Source organism: Cibotium barometz, chromosome 35 (genome assembly GCF_041138505.1).
Source record: "Cibotium barometz isolate CiBa-2024 chromosome 35, ASM4113850v1, whole genome shotgun sequence".
NCBI classification, from domain to species: domain Eukaryota; kingdom Viridiplantae; phylum Streptophyta; class Polypodiopsida; order Cyatheales; family Cibotiaceae; genus Cibotium; species Cibotium barometz.
In genome coordinates this window covers 8452193-8461872 of record NC_141080.1, presented here as the reverse complement: position 1 = coordinate 8461872, position 9680 = coordinate 8452193, and the positions used below count along the sequence as shown (strand labels likewise).

The window sequence follows — 9680 nt, the reverse complement described above, 5'->3', positions numbered from 1 at the left end:
TTTGAAAGAAAGTCAGTTTTCTGTATGACCAAAGCCCAACCACATGAAGTCTATGGTCTTTCAAATTTTGGAGTGGATGCGCGAACATTGGGTGAGGCTAATTTTACAGATGCAGATTGGCTATCATGTTTTGATGAGGTGCCAAGAAGGGGCAGTAAAGTAAAATGCAGGACTTTGAAGCTAGAGTTGTGGCCCAGGTTCTACACCCTTTTTACTTCGGTATATCAGGAACCTCCCAACAACTATGGGATGGAGGTGACGAAGGCATTTGCAAGAGGTTTTCTTCATGAGTGTACAAAAGGGCCAGTCGATTGGGCTTTATTTTCTGAGAGCATGATAGCGGCTATGGATGCAAAGAAGCTACAAGCAAAGAAGCACCGATGGTCTATTTTCCATACTTCCTCTGCACTGCATACCTCCAGGTTTGAACAGGTGAAGCCTCTTGAGCAATCGGAGACAGTACAAAATATGCATGTAGACTCAGAGGCAATTGTTGTGTTGGACGAAATAATTGAGGTGCTTGAAAGGAAATATTCTCATGCCCTGTCAGAGCTCAACGAAGCTACGAGAAAAGTTAAGTACAAAGCGGATATGCATCGAGATGAAGGGGCACAGCTCCTGGTTAGTAGTTTGAAAAGACAGTTGGAAGATGCATAATTTGAGTTGCAAAAGGTTGAAAATGTGTCAAACCCAGTAGATGCTGGGAAGTTACAGGAGCTGAGGATGAAAGTGGACTGATTGTCTGACCATCCAAACTGTGGATGGAGTTGTTATGGGTACTGTTCCTGCTAGTGCGGGCTGTGAAAGTCAAGAGTTTCTAGAAAATGCAAAACAAATAGAGATGCATGTGCGTGCTCAAGTGGATTTTGTGAAAGACATGCAGGCAAGAAGGAACAAAGTGTTCCTATCCTTGCCAACACCTAAATTACCACATGCAGATCTGGGCTTATCGGATGCACACAATATTTATTCTGCTTGTGGATTGGTCATGTATGATGCAGATGGTCTTTGCATGTTTATACTTCCTTGTGGTCATGCTTATCATATGTATTGTTTTGCTCACCTTGCTACAGGCAAAGAGATTTGCATGGCTATGGGATGCACGCAAATGATCTCGCTTGCTACAAGGTCTTTGCTGATGCTTGGCCACATTGATGCCCCCGGTTATGCAAGGGAGTCACGAAGCACAGTACCCTCCATGCTTCCAAACACTGCTGCCAAATCGTGCTTTTCCCACAGTACGTAGCATACCGTTATGCTCTCTAACCCTTGTCTTCATTACTGGTTTTTTATGTGTACCTTTTTGTAAGGTGGGTGAGGGTAAGATGCATGTGGATAAATGGTACCACCTAGAGTTGTCATCTGTAGCATGGCACCAGCTGATTCTGGTAGCATGGTCGCTATCTTATGCTGCTTGGGAGCTACTTAGATTCCTGGTTGCTACCTGGTAGCTACCTGGAAAGGCTGTCAGCTACCCTTAAAAGCCTGATAGCTACCCTTTCAAGCCTAATAGCTACCCTTAAAAGCCTGATAGCTACCCTTTCAAGCGTGATAGCTACTCTTTGAAGACTGGTGTTAACCCTTCAAAGCTTGGTAGCTACCTTCAAAGCATGTCTACCTTCCAGGTTTTTAGCTATGTCCAAAAGACACAGCTTGAATTATTTTCAGCAAGCTATACATCAAAGGGAGTGGTATTGTAAATAGCCTCATATGCTTCTGGGGAAATCAAAAATCTCATCCCACGTCCTTGAACCTTTTCCATTTGGGAACTTGATGGATCTTATGAGGTGGGATGGAAAAATAGCTTCAGGCTTGCGCTGTAATAGCTTATACTCATAGGGATTTCCTTTCACTTGTTTGTACATATTCCCTTGACAACAAATGAACCGGCAAGGCAAACATTCGCCCAGCCATCTGTTAGTATCAGATTTTTGCTTCTAAGCTGTACATTTCAAGACATAAAATTCTGCAAGCTCCTCATTGTCATGAGGAGCTATGACAGCAAAATTGCCACCAATGCAAAGTGCATCACTCAAAGCATCATGGTGTCCTTCGTATGCAAAATCTTCAACTTCATTAGCATCTCTGACATCTTCTGAAGGTTCAAGGGTAACATACTCCCACTTCTTGACATGTGACTTCCTAGAGCACCTCCTCCAAAGGCCTTGCATACAAGAATTGCAAAAGCATGATAGCTGCCTGCATCTGAGAGCTTTTCCATTTGTTAAAGAGTAACCTGAGACACAATGTATCCCACGAGTGCCATCCATAGATTTGCAGTCCCACTTCTTGCTTCTATCCACATCGCCTTCCTTAACTTCCCAAAACACCCTGGTAGCTGGTCTTACTTTGGATGCATATGTGGCAGCAGCCCCATCACACATGGTTTGTCTTAAAAAGGCAACCACATCCTCTGCACATTGCAATTTTCTACAGTCTGGCTTAAGCTGCTCTTGAGTCAAATGTCTTTTGATAACAGCACCTGCACCATCATGTTCACTCTTTCCATGACCAGATCCCGAGAAATGATGTGTCATCTTTAACCCTGTGAGAGTCCCATACCGGGCAACAAAGTAGAAAGGCCTCTTTACCTTTAACTGCGAGGCTACCCCATCTGACCACACCCAATGCTCCTTGATGGATAAGCCTAGCTCTTTCAACCATCCATGATGGAGCATGAAGCAATGTTGAACAAAAAGAGTATCATGAGTTTTATCATCAGAAATGTAAAAATGATAATACTTTTGAAGACTTCTTGCAATCTGCACATATGTGATATGGACAAATATTGTAACTTGGCAAGAAAACCAATGCATTGATTGAATCTCATTTTGTTCTTTGAATGTATAATTTTCAGCAAAGTCTACAATTGAAACAACCACATCGTCAGGAAATACACGTAGACACTCTTTAAATTGCTCAGCTTGCCATCTGTAGATAAAGTTGTGCTTTATGAACTTTTGTAAGTGATCCCTAAAGAGGCCAAATAGTTCCCCAGGTTGCATCTCTGTGTGGGAGAGAACTTTTCTTTTCTTCTTCTTGCCAGAATCTGTTTCACCAACTTGAATGTCTTCAAAAATCTTCACCTTTATTGTGCATACGCTACTTGATTCCTCCATAGGACATGTCGAAAGCTTCTTTGAGGTCCACAAGATGGGCACTCTCCCATCAAACACTTCAAAGCAAAGAAGTCTGAATTGCTAGGCTTCAAACATAGTACTGATTCCCACAAATTTGTAAGGCTTGAGTAAGTTTGTGTGTGAGCTGTGCATTTTTCTCCAACACCACAAATGTTACATTGACATATACACTCTTTTCCATGCACACCTGAACCAGCTTGGTGTAAATGGTTGATAGCATCTCGTAAGAATGACATCTGGACATGTGTGATGCAACAACAATTGTACCGATCTCGAAGCTTGCGTACAAAATAAGGCTTCAACTTTTCAAATGCTCTTTGGTGAATCTGTACCTCTGGATGACTCTTTTTGAAAGCAAGAAAGAATTCTACCTGCATTAAATCAGGACAATAAATCAACCTATGAACAACATATATAGCTTATAGAAGTCAAAGAATTAGAACTAACTTGGTAATTTAGAAATTTTTCATGCCAGAAATAAACAATAGCTTTTAGGTTAAAGGTTTGGAACAATAGCTGCTGTGTTAAGAGTGGTAGCTATTTGGTTAGAGTGGATGCCACTATAGGTGAACAATGGTGGCTCTTAGGGACAGAAAGGTAACTACCAGCTTTGGAACCATGTTAAGAGTGGAAGCTACTAGGTGAACAATGGTAGCAACCAGGTAGATAAGGTAGCAACCATGTTAAGAGTGGACGCTACTAGGTGAACAATGGTGGCTCTTAGGGACAGAAAGGTAACTACTAGCTTTGGAACAGTAGCTACCATGTTAACAGTGGTAGCTACCTATTAAGAGTGAAAGCCACCAGGTAGGTAAGGTAGCAATCATGTTAAGAGTGGAAGCTACCAAGTTGACAATAGTGGCTTTTAAAGACAGAAAGGTAACTACCAGCTTTGGAACAGTAGCTGCCATGTTAACAGTGGTAGCTACCTATATAGAGTGAGAGCCACTAGCTAGGTAAGGTAGCAACCATGTTAAGAGTGGAAGCTACCAGGTTGACAATGGTGGCTTTTAAAGGCAGAAAGGTAACTACTAGGTTTGGAACAGTAGCTGCCATGTTAACAATGATAGCTACTTGTATAGAGTGAAAGCCAGTAGGTAGGTAAGGTAGCAAACCATCTTAAGAGTGGAAGCTACCAGGTTGACAATGGTGGCTTTTAGGGATAGAAAGGTAACTACCAGCTTTGGAACAATAGCTGCAATGTAAACAGTGGTGGCTACCACCACTCTTAGCATAGTACCTATCATCAAGATACCACCTGAATCACTCCCATCCTCATGCCTATGAGCTCCAAGCTTGGTAACTGAGCTCCAAGCCTGGGAGCCACCACTCTTAGCATAGTACCTACCATGAAGATACCACTCTTATCAGCTCCCAGGCTTGGAGTTCATTGGTATGATAGAAATCCTAACCTGATGCTTCTAGCTATTGGCCTAATAACATATCAGCTTGAGCAAAACCTTTGCTACCAATCTATGAGCCTACCACCACCTTGGTGGCTTCCTTTGCTAGCCACCTTTACGAGGATGAAACTGTAATTGAAAGTGGTAGCTATTTATCTACAAGGGTTACCATGGTAGACTAGTATTACACACTATGAAGATGGTGCCTAACTTCAGCCCTGCACTACCGACCAATGTACAACCAAGAGGTAATTAGGGACATTTAAAAAGTATGGCATAACAAGGAAGACAAACCCGAGGTTGTTCAAGCAGATGCATCGGATGCTTCTCATACAGCTTTCGTCTAACACGCATTCGACATACATCCTTTTTGTTACGTGTATTGTTTGTCCAATATGCAATGACTAAATCTTTCACTTCCTCTGTGATTATACTTCTATGTTGTCATTGTCGCTCACACAAATGCAATGGCAGCTGTGAGTCATGTTGCTTCATTGGAGATCTAGCTGCATAAAAATTCCTTCAATGTTACTTCTATGTTATCTACTGCAATGCTTCTAATTTTTGAGAAGGGCTACTTGTAACATTGTCTATTTTTTTGATCTGGCGGGCTGCGAGACTGGTGGCTTGGGCCGCCCTGGCTTGGATGGTGCCTTGGTCGAGCCTTGGCTTGTTGGGCCCTCAGTTAAGAAATCCAGGAAACTTGCAATGCAAAAACACACATAGATGTGAAGTCGCCGTGGAGGCTTGTTTAAAGCCGAGAGAGAGAGAGAGATTCTTCTATAGAGGGGAAGGCTTACCACCAGCAATCACAAGACACACACACACATAGACGTGAAGTCGCCGTGGAGGCTTGTTTAAAGCAAAGAGAGAGAGAGAGAGAGAGAGAGAGAGAGAGAGAGAGAGAGATTCTTCTATAGAGGGAAAGGCTTACCACCAGCAATCACAAGACACACACACACACACACACATATGAAGTCACAATCACGAGAGAGAGAGAGAGAGAGAGAGAGAGAGAGATTCTTCTATAGAGGGGAAGGCTTACCACCAGCAATCACAAGACACACACACACACACATATGAAGTCGCCATCGAAGGTTGTTCACGGCAAAGAGAGAGAGAGAGAGAGAGAGAGAGAGAGAGAGAGAGAGAGAGAGAGAGATTCTGCTATAGAGGGTAAGCCTTACCATCAATCACAAGACACACACAGACATGAAGTCGCCATATGGAAGCTTGTTCACAGCAGAGAGAGAGAGAGAGAGAGAGAGAGAGAGAGAGAGAGAGAGGACATGTGGAGTATCGAAAAATGGTTCTTTTTCTTTTTCTTTTTTTAAACAACCCACTTTTTGCTTTGTAACCGAAAAATGTTTCTTCTTCTTTTTCTTTTTTTAAACAACCCACTTTTTGCTTTGTATTAGATGGTTACCATCAGTGTACTAGCTGTGTCCCGGACATAGGTATTAAGTCCACCTATTTATGCATACACCCAAAGGGTATGCCCATTCCAGAGCATTCATTTTGTTTGCCACGGCCATGTCAGTTTTGCCACGCTCGTGCCAATCTCTTTTGCACCTAATTCAAAAAGCGTACGGCCGTTCCACTTGTGCCGCACCCTTACCACTTGTTCTATCCAAATAAAACGCACATACCAGTTGTTTTGTCTTAAAACGCACATACCAGTTGTTTTGTCTTAAGCATATGCCCGTGGCAAACTTGCCACGCCCGTTCCCTTCTCGGTCCCAGCTTCGTATGCCCATTTCAACAACTTCCATGCCCATAGCTTCTCCATTCCAAAGCGCACGCCCATTCCTTTGTGAAGCCACGCCCATGTCCTTCAAAAAGAGAACGTTTGTGCCATCTTCTCCCTGAGAAGCATACGCCTGTTTCCTTCGGCTTTTGAAAGTGTAAGCTTGCCCCCCGTTGCTCCGGCCAATCCAGGCACCCAGCAGAGCCGGGGGATGGTCTGTGCAAACCATCCCCTAGCTCTGTTCCGGGACTGGCCGGAGCAACGGGGGGGAAGGGGGGAGATGTGGAGGATGAGAAGAGTCCCTCAGGGGGGCTGAGAGGGCCGGCGGCGGTGGTGGAGGTGGCGGCGATGGTGAGGAGACAGCTGAGAGCTGAGAGGGCCGGCGACTGAGAGCTGAGAGCTGGAGGTGGCGGGCGGTGACTGAGAGCTGAGAGGGCCGATGGCGATGGTGAGGAGCGACTGAGAGCTGAGAGGGCCGATGGCGATGGTGAGGAGGCGACAGTAGTGGCGGTCGAGGTGAAGATGGAGGTGGAGGTGGAGGGCGAGGTGGAGATGGAGGTGGAGGTGGTCCAGGCAGGTGTGATCTCCCCCCTTGCCCCCCGTTGCTTCGGCCAGTCCCAGGCACTCGGCAGAGCCGGGAGATGGTCTGCACAGACCATTCCCTTGCTCTGCCGAGTGCCTGGGACTGGCTGGAGCAACGGGGGGCAAGGGGGGAGATGTGCAGGATGAGAGGAGTCCCTCAGGGGGGCTGAGGGGTGGTGGCGATGGTGAGGGGGAGGAGGCAGCAACGGTGGAGGTGGAGGTGGAGATGGAGGTGGAGGTGGAGATGGAGGTGGAGGCGGCCAGGGTTTACCTCCAGGCAGGTGTGATCCCCCCTTGCCCCCTGTTGCTCTGGCTAGTCCAGGCCCCTGGCTCTGGACTGGCCGGAGCAATGGGGGGCAAGGGGGGGATGTGCAGGCAGATAAGAATGGTGGCGATGGAGGTGGAGATGGAGGTGGAGGTGGAGGCGGCCAGGGTCTACCTCTAGGTAGGTGTGATCCCCCGTTGCTCTGGCCAGTCTAGGCCCCTGGCAGAGCTGAGGGATGGTCTGCACTAGTGCAGACCTGCCCCCGGCTCTGTCGGGGGCCTGCACATCCATCCTCCACATCCCCCCCTTGCCCCTCATTGCTCCGGCCAGTCCAGGCCCCCGACTAGCGCAGACCTACCCCCGGCTCTGCCGGGGGCTTGCACATCCCCCCCTTGCCCCCCGCCGTTGCTCCGGCTAGTCTAGGCCTGTACTACCCCTTTCAGCCCTCTGAGGGACTCCTCCCATCCCCCCCATACCCCTGAGTATCTATCATTTAGCTCAAAGTGTTTGCTACTCATATTCAAGGCAAAATAGAGAGAGATGGCTCCAAGAAAAGCAGGAAAAAAACAAGCAAAGACTAAGAAAGGTATATGATGTGAATAGCCAAGATTCTACTGAGATTGTGTTTTTATGTTTTTAGATATACTTACTTGGGCTTGGTGTATGTGTCTTACAGACAACAGGGGATACTCACTTAGATCTGGGCGTGTTTGTTTGACTCTTAGCAAGGAAGCTCAATCACGGACACTTGTGTCCTCACATGTATCTCCTGTTAGAGAGGAAACAGAAGTGCATAATTCTCTTGTTCATGAGGAAGAAGCGCTTGTGTTGGAGAACGAAATTGGCTCAATGAGCTCACCTCCTCCAACTCACACGGAGATGCCTGAATCTAGTACTGGTCTCAAGGGGAGACCCATAGAAGGCTTCTTGGAAAATCTATTGAATTGGGATTGCTTGGTGATGTATGCACTAAGTTTTTTGTGCAACGCAATTCCTCTACCCCATTGGTCCCTTTATGCAGGCTGATTCCAAATAAAGCCATCTGTACAGTTTATAGACAACTTGAGGTGTTTCGTGATTCCTTTGACTGCCATGGCTATGTCAAAGCATCTCCTACTTTTTTAGTTTCACTTACATGTCCCGGAAGCTCTATGTATTTCGTGGTCACACAAATAGACTTGCAAGAATGGGGACCATACTGGGTTGTACAACATGACAAATATGAGGATGAAATCAGAGGAGTTGAGTGGGAGGATCTCAGTGGTAAGAAGTTTCTTGTTTGGGATGGCAATCATCGTGTGAAGGCATGGATGTCTCGAGTGCGCAAAGGTATGTTCTTTTGAATGCCATAGAGTGATTTTATGCAACATTAAAAGTAATATATTGTAATATCTTTATTTCTTCTCTAGCTTGGTCTCATAGCCCCTCACACCATGTCCGGGTCAAATGTCAATTTTTGGTGGTGGACAAGAAGCAAGAAGGAGAATTGCTATTGGCTTTGCAATCTCAAAATGAGTAAGTGTGCTCTCTCTACTTAATTACAGACATTGTGAAGTCATTGTGAAGTTCTTGGCTGATTGTGACTCTTTATGTGAGATCCCTCTGCCCCCTCCGTGCACCGGAATCCCAGTAGAAAGCTGACAGCGGAAGCAGCCCCCTCATGCGCGGGGTAGGGTTTCTCACTCGGGGCCTCGCCCATGAATGTCCGGGTTCGAGACTAGGTTGGCGGTCACTCCGAAAACCGAAATCAGGAAAATTTCCCATGCCCGGAAAGCAGAGACGATTCCACCTTTTAGAATTTTCCTAACGAATTTTTCTAACAAGATCAAAACCTAAACTATCCATCACCTAAATAAACCAGATAGAAGGAAACTTTTGCTGATATAATTTGATCATCTGAGCAATTCAATGCTTTTTTCTAATCAAGATCAGGCATAGCCGTTGATCCACTCAATTGAAAATTTTATCAGGGAACTAACTAACTACTCGAATCCTAGCGTAATCCTAAGATTTTTTAGTTTGATTATTAAAACTCCACTGATTCCATCCTAAACCCATCCGGCCCATGGGTTAGCCACCACCCTACCACTGGAATCGGTAGAACCAAACAAGTACTCACCCACCCATAATTGAATGCCTTTCTTAACTTTAGCTTTAGAAAACAGGTACGCACACACTCCTCTTTAAAACTTTAATATAAAAATAATCCATTGATAAAACAGATATAGTCACAGATTTCATAACTCAAAATTTCCATTCAATCCCTTGTTTCACAAAAAGAGTACCACTATGGACTCTCCATTGGGGCCAGCTGGTCAGCACAACGAGATTCAGTAACAGATTACAATAATCATTTCGTCAACATTCATATATATATCTTCCATGACATACGCATGGGTGTCCTAAGCATCGCGAGCCCGTGCATCGCCTGGTCAGAACCCTCCAGGATCCTCCTTAGGTGTCCTGGTACTTCACTCAGGGACCGCTTCGTCGACCCTCGCCCATCGTACCGGAAGCACATCATTTTTCACCATACCCAGGCT

General features: G+C 45.6%; 1 pseudogene; it reads right to left on the bottom strand.

The window, feature by feature from the left end:
- Positions 1 to 1937: 1937 nt before the first annotated feature.
- On the bottom strand, positions 1938 to 6519 carry LOC147618107 (uncharacterized; annotated as a pseudogene).
- Between the last annotated feature and the right edge of the window lie 3161 nt (positions 6520 to 9680).